The sequence below is a fragment of the Dendrobates tinctorius genome, unplaced genomic scaffold, assembly GCF_039654945.1.
Source record: "Dendrobates tinctorius isolate UK_male_01 unplaced genomic scaffold, ASM3965494v1 ptg000111l, whole genome shotgun sequence".
Taxonomy (NCBI): Eukaryota; Metazoa; Chordata; class Amphibia; order Anura; family Dendrobatidae; genus Dendrobates; species Dendrobates tinctorius.
In genome coordinates this window covers 17,959,611-17,973,990 of record NW_027361779.1, presented here as the reverse complement: position 1 = coordinate 17,973,990, position 14,380 = coordinate 17,959,611, and positions in this window count along the sequence as shown.

Below are 14,380 nucleotides of genomic sequence, written 5' to 3'. Positions count from 1 at the left end.
ATTATAATTTTTTATTTATTACAAGAATTAAAATCACATGATTAAAAGACAGAAAAAGGTGTAAAGAAAAAGGGAGCTTAAAAATCTCAATAAATTAGAATCAGCAGCAAGGATATAAATATGAAAAAAAGACCCATAGGAATAAGCAAAAGAAAAATGATATTTAAAAAATTCATGGTTATAATAACACAGATTATATTGCACATTTTCAAAATCATTTACAGTGATAACTTGCTGGTAGCAAACACAGGTCTGAAGGCAAACTCCAATATAGGAATACGTGCAGACAATAGCCTGTAGTACCTGGTCAAGTATCAAAAATCTATTTAACAAAAACCGACTTGTTTGAGGATCTCCTTGTTCTTCACGGTGTTGCTTGGTTAGTGGTGCCTCTTGCTTAATGGTGTTGCAGCTTCTTGGCTATTCAGAAAAGGTGTGTATATACTGACAGACAACTTGCACGCAGGTGGACTTCCTTTCACAAAACATGTGACTTATGCAGGTAATTGCTTGCAACAGACTTTTTTAAAGGACACTAGAGAACAAAGAAACATGCCATGTAATACAGGGATCACCAAAATGTATCAAATTTTATTAAACACTGACCAGCCAAGAACAAATAAAACAATTAGAGTATGTTTCCACAGGCCGGATTACATCCGGATTACCTGCGGATTGAATGCTGTGTACAGCCACAACATTCAATCCGCAGCGTCCAGATATTACAGCATAGATTACAGCATAGGGGAGTGGATTTTATGAAATCCCGTCTCCACTATGCGTGAGAACAGGCATACGGCGGCCCTGCATGTTTGGACATGCGGTGCGTTTTTTTTAGACTGCAGCATGTCTGTTTACCTTGTAGCGACGCTCCGTATCTGCAAGGTAAATAACACAGTCCTATGTATAGGGTGTGGCGATTCTGGATGTGTTCAATGAAGAGGGTGGTACTTTGGATGGAGCGGGATTTCCGCTCCGTCCAAAGCGCCGACAATACAGCCCGTGGAGACGTACCCATAAAAAGTCATACAAAAAGTCATACAATTACAGATTAATATACAACAACCCATAATAGAGTTGTATAAGCCACAGCTAGTGTGCATGAACACAATATAGATGAAAAACAAAATAAATGTATCGGTGATACCAAGGACCTGATAATGCAAACAAGGTATATATGGCCAGCACCAAAAATCCACATGGAATCCAAAAGTATAAAACAAAATAAATGCAATCATAAGAAAAAGTCCAAAGTAGAAAACCTAAACAGTGACTTTTTCTGGGGGGTATCAATGTCAAAGATATCAATATCAATCCCAAACTCTACTAAATGGATACAAGTTTCACATAATTTGCGGAATAAATTACATTTTTGTCAGTATCCCAATCAGACTATAGACAGAGCAGGCTCAATTGTGAATGGTATTGACAGAAGAGACATGCTCAAAGATAAAAAAAAAATATTCTAGCTGTCAGGAAATTGACTTACTTTTTTAACTAATTTTAGTGCCCAATTTTCAGAAGTTACAAATTTCATTAAAAGGCATATCCCTATATTGTTATAAAAAATAATAAAATATTAAACTACCATATTAGTTATGTGGCCGTGGAAACACTCACCATGTATTTTGTCATTATGTCTATATCTATCAAAACATTTACTTTCTGATTGAGCACTCCACCTGTTAGCCGCAGGCGTTTTTAATCAAAGCAGGGCCACTTCCCCTCCACAGAGATATAGACTTCAGTCTAAACAGAGGATTTTTCATATGTTCCCATTCAGATAGAGACTTCAGTCTTAGTGAGGATTGATATAGACAGGGACCTGGAAAATGAGAAATGCCTTATCGTGGCTTCAAGGTACACATAACTTGGCCATTTTATGCGCTAAACTTTCTCAATTTTTCATTTCTAATGCAGTAATGCAATTCATTTTTCATTTTTCATATTTGCATGTTATGGCGCTACAGTGTGCTTCCTTTTTTGCTTGAATGTATATGAGTTGGTGACTCTAAGTTAAGCACCTGTTAACACAATGTTTATGCTTGGATGTGATGGTCAGTTTTTGAAATTTGTATTCATTTACTTTCTGACTGAGCACTCCACCTGTTAGCTGCAGGCATTTTTAATCAAAGCAGGGCCACTTCCCCTCCACAGAGATATAGACTTCAGTCTAAACAGAGGATTTTTCATAGGTTCCCATTCAGATGGAGACTTCAGTCTTAGTGAGGATTAGTATAGACAGAGACCTGGAAAACAAGAAATGCCTTAGCGTGGCTTCCAGGCACACGTATCTTGGCCATTTTATGCGCTAAATTTTCTCATTTGCAGTAATGCAATTCATTTTTCATTTTTCATATTTGCATGTTATGGCGCTACAGTGTGCTTCCTTTTTTGCTTGAATGTATATGAGTTGGTGACTCTAGGTTAAGCACCTGTTCACACAATGTTTATGCTTGGATGTGAAGGTCAGTTTTTGAAATTTGTATTCATTTACTTTCTGACTGAGCACTCCACCTGTTAGCCACAGGCGTTTTTAATCAAAGCAGGGCCACTTCCCCTCCACAGAGATATAGACTTCAGTCTAAACAGAGGATTTTTCATAGTTTCCCATTCAGATGGAGACTTCAGTCTTAGTGAGGATTAGTATAGACAGGGACCTGGAAAACGAGAAATGTCTTAACGTGGCTTCCAGGTACACATAACTTGGCCATTTTATGAGCTAAACTTTCTCAATTTTTCATATTTCTAATGCAGTAATGCAATTCATTTTTCATATTTGCATGTTATAGTGCTACAGTGTGCTTCCTTTTTTGCTTGAATGTATATGAGTTGGTGACTAGATTAAGCACTTGTTCACACAATGTTTATGCTTGGATGTGAAAGTCAGTTTTTGAAATTTGTATTCATTCACTTTCTGACTGAGCACTCCACCTGTTAGCCGCAGGCGTTTTTAACCAAAGCAGGGCCACTTCCCCTCCTCAGGGATATAGACTTCAGTCTAAACAGAGGATTTTTCATAGGTTCCCATTCAGATGGAGACTTTAGTCTAAGTGAAGATTGGTATAGACAGGGTCCTGGAAAGCGAGAAATGCCTTAATTGGCTTCCAGGCACATATAACTTGGCCATTTTATGCGCTAAACTTTCTCAATTTTTCATATTTCTAATGCAGTAATGCAATTCCTTTTTCATTTTTCATATTTGCATGTTATGGCGCTACTGTGTGCTTCCTTTTTTGCTTGAATGTATATGAGTTGGTGACTCCAGGTTAAGCACCTGTTTGTTAAACACAATGTTTATGCTTGGATGTGACGGTCAGTTTTTGAAATTTATATCTATCAAAAGACACCAAAATGAGAACATGGCTCAGAGATACTATTTTTTTTTAATGCAGACACTAACACTGTGCTTATTGCAGCTATGTCACAAAGGCCAACACCTTTACCTCATTAGACACCCAATAGAAATACAAAACTAACAGTTTTATAAACTGCAATACCTGTTTTGTAGTTTAAATTATTACTTGTACGAGCGGTAACCTGCAGTATGTAGACAGCCGACCGATGTCTTAAAAATACCAACTAGAAGACGTGTCTGACGCTAATAATAAGTAGTGTTTAAAAAGTTCTACATCTATGAAGCACTTCATAGCTGTTTGTGGTTTGAATAACAGATTCTTGCAGAATAATCAGCATTGAAAACATTCATAAACCTTTAAAAGGTGATGTCACGAGGGTGCACTATCCCCCTGCAAGAACTGGAGTTAGGTGGTTACATTGGGTAATAAATTGCTATCCTTTTTGGATGTGGTGTGATTCATGTTCTAATTTAAATGAATTTCCATGCTGAGAGGGTTAAAGACTCTTTTCATGCTGGCTTAGACCATACAGCCTGGTTGTTCTCAGCTGCAGCTGCTTATCATTTACTCCCTCTATATATGCTGGCTCTGGGCATTTAGTTCCTGCCAATGAAAGATTTGTCTTCCTGTGCTGAGTGCTAAAGCTAAGTTTTTAGAAGCGATAAAGAAAGGGGCACAATAGCACAGTTACCCAATAAACAATTAGTAGACTATAAGGTAGAATTCTCACCTTTGCATGTTGTGAGTATGCACAACACATATAATGAATTTGTTAGGAGGGCTGCAGAGGGCACTGGACCCACGACGGATCTTCAAGAAATTCTGGAAATGGCGATATGCCTGAGGAAGTGGACAGGATGTCCACAAAATGCGTAGTTTTTTAGCCCTGAATAAAGTCTGCAACTCTTCTGAACCCAGTGGTTCCCTTGCCTGATTTTGGAGGAGCACGGAATTATTGTCATCTTGAATATCCTGTCCAGAAAAGCTTAGTTTTTGGAAGTTGGAGTTGTAGTGTTCTGTAGTTTTCTGTAGTTCATGTGTGTTTATTTTCTGGACCATTTTCCCATTTAGCTTATTCCTCCCCATCTCTATCCTTCTCCTTATTGTTGATGAGTGTTTTTGTATAATAGAAGTTTTCTGTTATCCCTGTTCAGTCATTGTGTCTTGTTTACCTTACATTTCTGTCCCATGCTACTTGGGGTGGGGGAGGGGACAGATTTTGGTATTACAGGAGCATAGTCACGTCGGAGACCTGGGCCTCATTACCTTCAAGGGTACCCCCGGAACAGGGATAGTTAGGTTTCCAGCTCCAGGGACAGTGAGTGGCCTATCTTCCTTACTGAAGACCCTCACAGTATGACAGATGTTGACCATAGCATAAAACTAATGAAAGGGAGTTGTTTTGGTATTATATGTTACAAACATAGGTTCAAACAGGGATGAACATGAGACATGACATAATATATCATTATGAATGTTATCATTGTTGGATTATTCTGTTCTATATACTTATCAGGTTTTTATGAGTTTCTTCTAAACGATTATATGTGAATAAAATGCTCTTCTGCATATAAATGGTTACATTTTGTACTTTATTCTTCATATATGTCCAATGGTCTGAATTAAACATGTGACTATGGGATGATCTAATAGTATGGTAGCCCTCCACCCATTAATATATGGGTGAGGACTCATGGGAACAATGGCACCATATTATTTAATTGGGATTTTTGGGATTTTTAATTTTATGTCATGAAGAGTCTATTATTTGATGTTATGTCACTGACTGAAAGTTCAAAGGTCAAAGTTAGTTAGCTGTGTAAGCACAAGCAAGTTTATTCTGGTTTCAGTCAGTTGTTTTTGCGCCTTTTTTATGTGTTTACTGATTGGTTATTTGAAAAGTGCGGGAATTTTGAGGATATAAATAGCCCTGTCACCTGTCAGTTACCTCAGTGATTCCTGAGGAAAGAAGCTCAACAGGAAGCAGGATTATGGAGAGCCTTATTCAAAGACTTATCCAGAGAGCCAGTGAAGAAGATGGGGCAGAGTGGGCTAAGAGCTGTCTGGCTTTAAAACCTGCTCTGACAGCGGGCGAAATTTCTGCTCCAGCTACCTCTTCCTCCCTCCATGCCCAGCCAGTGAATTTACCTCAGCCCGATCCGGAGCCCGAAGTCGCCCATAGGAGGAAGCGGCGGTCGCGGGTCTCCTATTCTCCGCCAGCCGACCATCGCCCGTCCGGAAGCCGCACACTGTAGTGCGCGCAAAGTCTTCTGTGCCGGGATCCAGGAAGTCTCGCAACCCGGTCTGGGATTCCCGCAGGCGTCATCATCCAGCGCCGGCCGCGACATCAGTCCCTGCCCCCATGTCATCTAGTCGCAGCCGTAAAAGCATGGCGGCGGCCAAGGGAGCTGAGGCACCTAGCACTAGCTCCGGTGCTTGGCGTCAGGATCATCAGGCGCCTGCACTGCCTTCTGCTGCATGGAGGACTCTGGATTCCAGCTCTGAGGATCAGCTTCTCCCTGCACACCAGGTTCCAGCCCTGATTTCCTCGCCCTCCCCGTTGGGCTCGAGCAGAAGCCTTCACCTGGATCAGGACTCTGCAGCATCAGGAAGGGGTGAGACTGTCAATATTCCCCTGTCTGTTTCCTAGCTTGAGCTTAAAGCTTTGATTATTCCATGCTTACTGAGGCCCTTGATAGCTCCTCCAAGACTAGGTCGGTCCCTGCTAATCTGCCTCCTAAGGTCTCCAATCATAACCCTCAGGGTGTCCTTATAATTTGTTGAAAGAGGCGATTACCTGTGCACCGTCTCCTTTGGGGTTTCACTTGAGCGCCTCAGTTAGAGTCTATTTGGAGCAAAGGTTTTATTGACCTTTTTTCTCTTCTCCCTATTCAGAGAGAGGGTGATGAGAAGAAGCCTAGTACTCCTAAATCGTTTAATAATTGGCTCCAAGCATTTTTGATCTACGCTTCAGTATTAGGTGAAAACATCCTCAGCTTTGTTGCGGTCTGCTTCAGCATATAGATATCATTCTAGAAGCATACCGTAACTTTGGTGGATTAGCATGGCTCTCTTATGACAAGTCCTTTAGACATAAATTATCAGTCCATTCTAATGTCTCTTGGGGCCTGAAGGATGTAGGCTTGTGGCTAAACCTAATGCTCCCTCAGAAGCACTCATCCTATAAGCAGCCTTCTGCCCTTGTTACCCGCAAAGGTGTTTGCTTTGCCTACAATGAAGCATCCTGTAAATGGCTTCACAATTGCCGCTTTAAGCACAAGTGCTCCTTCTGTGGTGGGCTTTACCCTATGATCAAATGTTTCAAGAAGCAGACTTTAGGTTCTCATTCAGGCCCTGTTAAAGAAACCTTTCTTAAAAGCTCCGATATAGGTGATGTTGGAAAAAATAGTCCCATGGTTAAAAATGTACCCAAATCCGGTGAATAGGGAGTTTCTCTTTAAAGGTTTTTCCTCAGGTTTCATCGTTACCCCATTTTCAGGCTCTGGTTGCATTCCAGTTAAAAATTTACCGTCTTTAACCGAATTCCCTGAGGTAGCTAGATCTAAGATTTTTAAGGAAATTCAACTTGGTAGGGTCGCAGGCCCCTTCGATCACCCCCCGTTGGTTAATTTTCGCCTATCTCCCCTGGGTATAGTGCCGAAAAAAGAACCCGGATATTTTAGGCTCAGTCATCACTTGTCTTATCCAAACGGCTCATCTTTAAATGACGAGGTGGATAAGTCTTGTGTTTTAGTCCATTACTCTTCATTAGACTCCGCTTTGGATACTTTGAGGGCCTGTGGTGAGGGCTCTCTGTTATCCAAATCTGACATTCAATCTGCATTTCGCCTGCTCCCTATTAATCCGTCAGGTTTTAATTCTCTTGGTTTTTGCTTTGAGAACAAATTTTTCTTTGATAAATGTTTACCGATGGGGTTTTCCCTCTCATGTTTTTTTTCGAAGCATTTTCTTGTTTTCTTCATTGGGTTGTGCAGTCTAAATTTCCCGAAGGTGGCATAATTCATTACTTAGATGACTTTTTGTTTGTAGGCTCCCCTGATTCTCCAATTTGCCAAGGCCTTCTCGACACATTTTGCTCGGTATGCTCTGATTTTGGAGTACCAGTAGCTCTGGACAAAACTGTTCAACCTTCTGTTTCCGTGGAATTTTTAGGTGTCTCCATCGACTCTTCTAAGATGGGAATGCAGATTGCCCATGGAGAAAAATTTGAAGCTCCGGAATTTGTTATCCTTAGTCCTCAAGAGGGATAAGATCACTCTGAAGGAGCTGCAATCGCTGCTTGGGTCTTTAAATTTTGCGTTGCGAATCCTTCCCATGGGGAGGGTTTTTTCCAGACGCCTTTATGATGCAACTAAGGGTCTCAATTCTCCTGGATCGCATATAAGGGTGAACTCTGATATGAAGGATGATATTAGAGTCTGGCTTGATTTCCTTTCCAATTTTAACAGAATATCTTGTTTGCAGACCCCGTTTGTTCATTCTAAATTAATTCCTCTATTTTTCATGGCCGATAGTTCTTTCGGGTTTGCCCTGGTTTGTTTTTCCCATTGGTCTTGTCATCCTTGGCCTGTTTCTTTGGTTTCTTCCAAAGTAACTAACGATAAGATGGTTTTGGAGCTTTTCTCGATTTTGCTCTGCATTGTTTTAGGGGGCCATGCATTACAGAACAACAGACTGCTTATCCCTTCAAGCCTGAAGAGTGTTCTTTTTTCCCTTAATACTGGCTCCTCAAAGAATGTCTTAACGGCTAAAATTTTGAGAGCTTTAGTTCTTAACTGTTTAAAGCATAACATCTGGATAAAGTCCATTCTGGGTGATAGCAATGAACTATTAATTTGTTGTTCCATTTGTCATCAGCAGTGATCTCTCTTTCATCGATTGGTCCCAGTAGCAGACAAAGACCCAATGCCTTGCCCTTAGATTCTTTGGGACATTTTTCAAGTGTAACTTCCCTTGTTATAAAGAACTCTTTACCCTTGAAAACATGGGCTGACTACTCAGTCGCATGGTCTTATTGGATTACTTTTTGCTTATTGTATAATTTTTCGACTTCGGCTCCTTCTCCTGTTTCAGCTTTAAAGTTTGTTGAGTTTCTTTTACAGAAAGGGCTTTCTTATTCTACGATGAATAAATATGTTTCAGGGGTATCTTTCTTCCTTAAATTAGAAGGGGCTCTGCCTCTGTCCAGTTTTTTCTCTGTGAAACAATTTTTAAAAGGCCTTAAAAGGAAAATTGTCATGATCTGACAGTTTTAAATTTGACAAAGTGAATTTTTTTTTACTTTGTCAAGTGCAAAGTGTGACGTGATTGCCCCCGGTGGCCATTGGAATTATCACACGTGGTGTCTTTCATTCTAAGTTGCCCGGTGGTGGGGAGTGGTATCGCACCTTAGTGGTAGGTTTAATTTGTAATTATAAATCAGGTGTGAGGCTCTATAAATGAGTCTCAGGGTATTCAATCATTGTTGGTGATTAGAGTTGAGCGACTTTTGCTTTTTTAGGGTCGCGTTTCGTTTCGTGAAACCCGACTTTTACAAAAGTCGGGTCGAGCAAGATCGTCCGATTATAGGGAAAAGTCGGGGTCGTCCCGAAACACGAAACCCAATGTAAGTCAATGGGGAATAAAAGTCGGCAGTGAGAGGAGGACAGGAAACACACCTACAGTGCCCATTTGAATGCCAAAAGCATCAATTCTTCTTACTTAAGCTTGTCAACCTTAATTAACTTCATAATACAAGTTACGCACTGAAAAATGGGGGTTATTTGGCTAAATTTGTGGGGGGGAGGGCTGGCTGCAGGTTTTCATGTGCCCTGGGCGAAAGAGCGCCCCTTTAACACATACCACAACTCATCATGCTCCGATACGGCAGAGAAATAGCGGTATAGTACAATGAAAAATACCTCACTTTTTACATCTCATGACGAGGCCCATCTATTTCTCCATACAAAATCATTGGTCCCATATAATGTTTGAAACAGTATATGATGAGCTCCACATAATGCTACAGTATATGTTGGTCCCCATGGATGAAGCTCCACTGTCTTATGGGCCCAAATAATGCTCCAAACATAATGGGCCCCATTTCTAATGCTCTAGTGTATAATGGGCCCTGTAAATGCTGCTCCAGTGTCTGATGTCCACCTTTGGAATGTTCCAGTGTATGGTGGGCCCCATCTATCATTCTCCAGAGTATAGTGCTCCCCAAAAATTGCTGTCCCAACATAGAAAACAATCAAATAAGTCTCCTCGCTAGGGAATCCCTGTACTTGTCTGGACAGGTGCTGTAGCTTGCTTAACAGCTCGCCAGCCGTTCTCACGCCCAGTATGGATTGCACGTGATTGCACAAAGGTTAGAAAGGGTACCGTATCCCTGGATAAAATGTATGGATAGTGTACACATTCAAAATATATGTCTATACAGCATGAGGCAGGCTCAGACGGTGTTAGGCCCAGTATGGATTGCACGTCATTGCACAAAGGTTAGAAAGGGTACCGTATCCCCGGATAACATGTATGGATAGCGTACACATTCAAAATATATGTCTATACAGCATGAGGCAGGCTCAGACGGTGTTAGGCCCAGTATGGATTGCACGTCATTGCACAAAGGTTAGAAGGGGTACCGTATCCCCGGATAACATGTATGGATAGCGTACACATTCAAAATATATGTCTATACAGCATGAGGCAGGCTCAGACGGTGTTAGGCCCAGTATGGATTGCACGTCATTGCACAAAGGTTAGAAAGGGTACCGTATCCCTGGATAACATGTATGGATAGCGTACACATTCAAAATATATGTCTATACAGCATGAGGCAGGCTCAGACGGTGTTAGGCCCAGTATTGATTGCACGTCATTGCACAAAGGTTAGAAGGGGTACCGTATCCCCGGATAACATGTATGGATAGCGTACACATTCAAAATATATGTCTATACAGCATGAGGCAGGCTCAGACGGTGTTAGGCCCAGTATGGATTGCACGTCATTGCACAAAGGTTAGAAGGGGTACCGTATCCCCGGATAACATGTATGGATAGCGTACACATTCAAAATATATGTCTATACAGCATGAGGCAGGCTCAGACGGTGTTAGGCCCAGTATGGATTGCACGTCATTGCACAAAGGTTAGAAGGGGTACCGTATCCCCGGATAACATGTATGGATAGCGTACACATTCAAAATATATGTCTATACAGCATGAGGCAGGCTCAGACGGTGTTAGGCCCAGTATGGATTGCACATCATTGCACAAAGGTTAGAAGGGGTACCGTATCCCCGGATAACATGTATGGATAGCGTACACATTCAAAATATATGTCTATACAGCATGAGGCAGGCTCAGACGGTGTTAGGCCCAGTATGGATTGCACGTCATTGCACAAAGGTTAGAAGGGGTACCGTATCCCCGGATAACATGTATGGATAGCGTACACATTCAAAATATATGTCTATACAGCATGAGGCAGGCTCAGACGGTGTTAGGCCCAGTATGGATTGCACGTCATTGCACAAAGGTTAGAAGGGGTACCGTATCCCCGGATAACATGTCTGGATAGCGTACACATTCAAAATATATGTCTATACAGCATGAGGCAGGCTCAGACGGTGTTAGGCCCAGTATGGATTGCACGTCATTGCACAAAGGTTAGAAAGGGTACCGTATCCCTGGATAACATGAATGGATAGCGTACACATTCAAACTATATGTCTATACAGCATGAGGCAGGCTCAGACGGTGTTAGGCCCAGTATGGATTGCACGTCATTGCACAAAGGTTAGAAGGGGTACCGTATCCCCGGATAACATGTCTGGATAGCGTACACATTCAAAATATATGTCTATACAGCATGAGGCAGGCTCAGACGGTGTTAGGCCCAGTATGGATTGCACGTCATTGCACAAAGGTTAGAAAGGGTACCGTATCCCTGGATAACATGAATGGATAGCGTACACATTCAAACTATATGTCTATACAGCATGAGGCAGGCTCAGACGGTGTTAGGCCCAGTATGGATTGCACGTCATTGCACAAAGGTTAGAAGGGGTACCGTATCCCCGGATAACATGTCTGGATAGCGTACACATTCAAAATATATGTCTATACAGCATGAGGCAGGCTCAGACGGTGTTAGGCCCAGTATGGATTGCACGTCATTGCACAAAGGTTAGAAAGGGTACCGTATCCCTGGATAACATGTATGGATAGCGTACACATTCAAAATATATGTCTATACAGCATGAGGCAGGCTCAGACGGTGTTAGGCCCAGTATGGATTGCACGTCATTGCACAAAGGTTAGAAGGGGTACCGTATCCCCGGATAACATGTATGGATAGCGTACACATTCAAAATATATGTCTATACAGCATGAGGCAGGCTCAGACGGTGTTAGGCCCAGTATGGATTGCACGTCATTGCACAAAGGTTAGAAAGGGTACCGTATCCCTGGATAACATGTATGGATAGCGTACACATTCAAAATATATGTCTATACAGCATGAGGCAGGCTCAGACGGTGTTAGGCCCAGTATGGATTGCACGTCATTGCACAAAGGTTAGAAGGGGTACCGTATCCCCGGATAACATGTATGGATAGCGTACACATTCACAATATATGTCTATACAGCATGAGGCAGGCTCAGACGGTGTTAGGCCCAGTATGGATTGCACGTCATTGCACAAAGGTTAGAAAGGGTACCGTATCCCTGGATAACATGTATGGATAGCGTACACATTCAAAATATATGTCTATACAGCATTAGGCAGGCTCAGACGGTGTTAGGCCCAGTATGGATTGCACGTCATTGCACAAAGGTTAGAAGGGGTACCGTATCCCCGGATAACATGTATGGATAGCGTACACATTCAAAATATATGTCTATACAGCATGAGGCAGGCTCAGACGGTGTTAGGCCCAGTATGGATTGCACGTCATTGCACAAAGGTTAGAAGGGGTACCGTATCCCCGGATAACATGTATGGATAGCGTACACATTCAAAATATATGTCTATACAGCATGAGGCAGGCTCAGACGGTGTTAGGCCCAGTATGGATTGCACGTAATTGCACAAAGGTTAGAAAGGGTACCGTATCCCTGGATAACATGTATGGATAGCGTACACATTCAAAATATATGTCTATACAGCATGAGGCAGGCTCAGACGGTGTTAGGCCCAGTATGGATTGCACGTCATTGCACAAAGGTTAGAAGGGGTACCGTATTCCCGGATAACATGTATGGATAGCGTACACATTCAAAATATATGTCTATACAGCATGAGGCAGGCTCAGACGGTGTTAGGCCCAGTATGGATTGCACGTCATTGCACAAAGGTTAGAAGGGGTACCGTATTCCCGGATAACATGTCTGGATAGCGTACACATTCAAAATATATGTCTATACAGCATGAGGCAGGCTCAGACGGTGTTAGGCCCAGTATGGATTGCACGTCATTGCACAAAGGTTAGAAAGGGTACCGTATCCCTGGATAACATGTATGGATAGCGTACACATTCAAAATATATGTCTATACAGCATGAGGCAGGCTCAGACGGTGTTAGGCCCAGTATGGATTGCACGTCATTGCACAAAGGTTAGAAGGGGTACCTTATCCCCGGATAACATGTATGGATAGCGTACACATTCAAAATATATGTCTATACAGCATGAGGCAGGCTCAGACGGTGTTAGGCCCAGTATGGATTGCACGTCATTGCACAAAGGTTAGAAAGGGTACCGTATCCCTGGATAACATGTATGGATAGCGTACACATTCAAAATATATGTCTATACAGCATGAGGCAGGCTCATGCGGTGTTAGGCCCAGTATGGATTGCACGTCATTGCACAAAGGTTAGAAGGGGTACCGTATCCCCGGATAACATGTATGGATAGCGTACACATTCAAAATATATGTCTATACAGCATGAGGCAGGCTCAGACGGTGTTAGGCCCAGTATGGATTGCACGTCATTGCACAAAGGTTAGAAAGGGTACCGTATCCCTGGATAACATGTATGGATAGCGTACACATTCAAAATATATGTCTATACAGCATGAGGCAGGCTCAGACGGTGTTAGGCCCAGTATGGATTGCACGTCATTGCACAAAGGTTAGAAGGGGTACCGTATCCCCGGATAACATGTATGGATAGCGTACACATTCAAAATATATGTCTATACAGCATGAGGCAGGCTCAGACGGTGTTAGGCCCAGTATGGATTGCACGTCATTGCACAAAGGTTAGAAAGGGTACCGTATCCCTGGATAACATGTATGGATAGCGTACACATTCAAAATATATGTCTATACAGCATGAGGCAGGCTCAGATGGTGTTAGGCCCAGTATGGATTGCACGTCATTGCACAAAGGTTAGAAGGGGTACCGTATCCCTGGATAACATGTATGGATAGCGTACACATTCAAAATATATGTCTATACAGCATGAGGCAGGCTCAGACGGTGTTAGGCCCAGTATGGATTGCACGTCATTGCACAAAGGTTAGAAGGGGTACCGTATCCCCGGATAACATGTATGGATAGCGTACACATTCAAAATATATGTCTATACAGCATGAGGCAGGCTCAGACGGTGTTAGGCCCAGTATGGATTGCACGTCATTGCACAAAGGTTAGAAAGGGTACCGTATCCCTGGATAACATGTATGGATAGCGTACACATTCAAAATATATGTCTATACAGCATGAGGCAGGCTCAGACAGTGTTAGGCCCAGTATGGATTGCACGTCATTGCACAAAGGTTAGAAGGGGTACCGTATCCCCGGATAACATGTATGGATAGCGTACACATTCAAAATATATGTCTATACAGCATGAGGCAGGCTCAGATGGTGTTAGGCCCAGTATGGATTGCACGTCATTGCACAAAGGTTAGAAAGGGTACCGTATCCCCGGATAACATGTATGGATAGCGTACACATTCAAAATATATGTCTATACAGCATGAGGCAGGCTCAGACGGTGTTAGGCC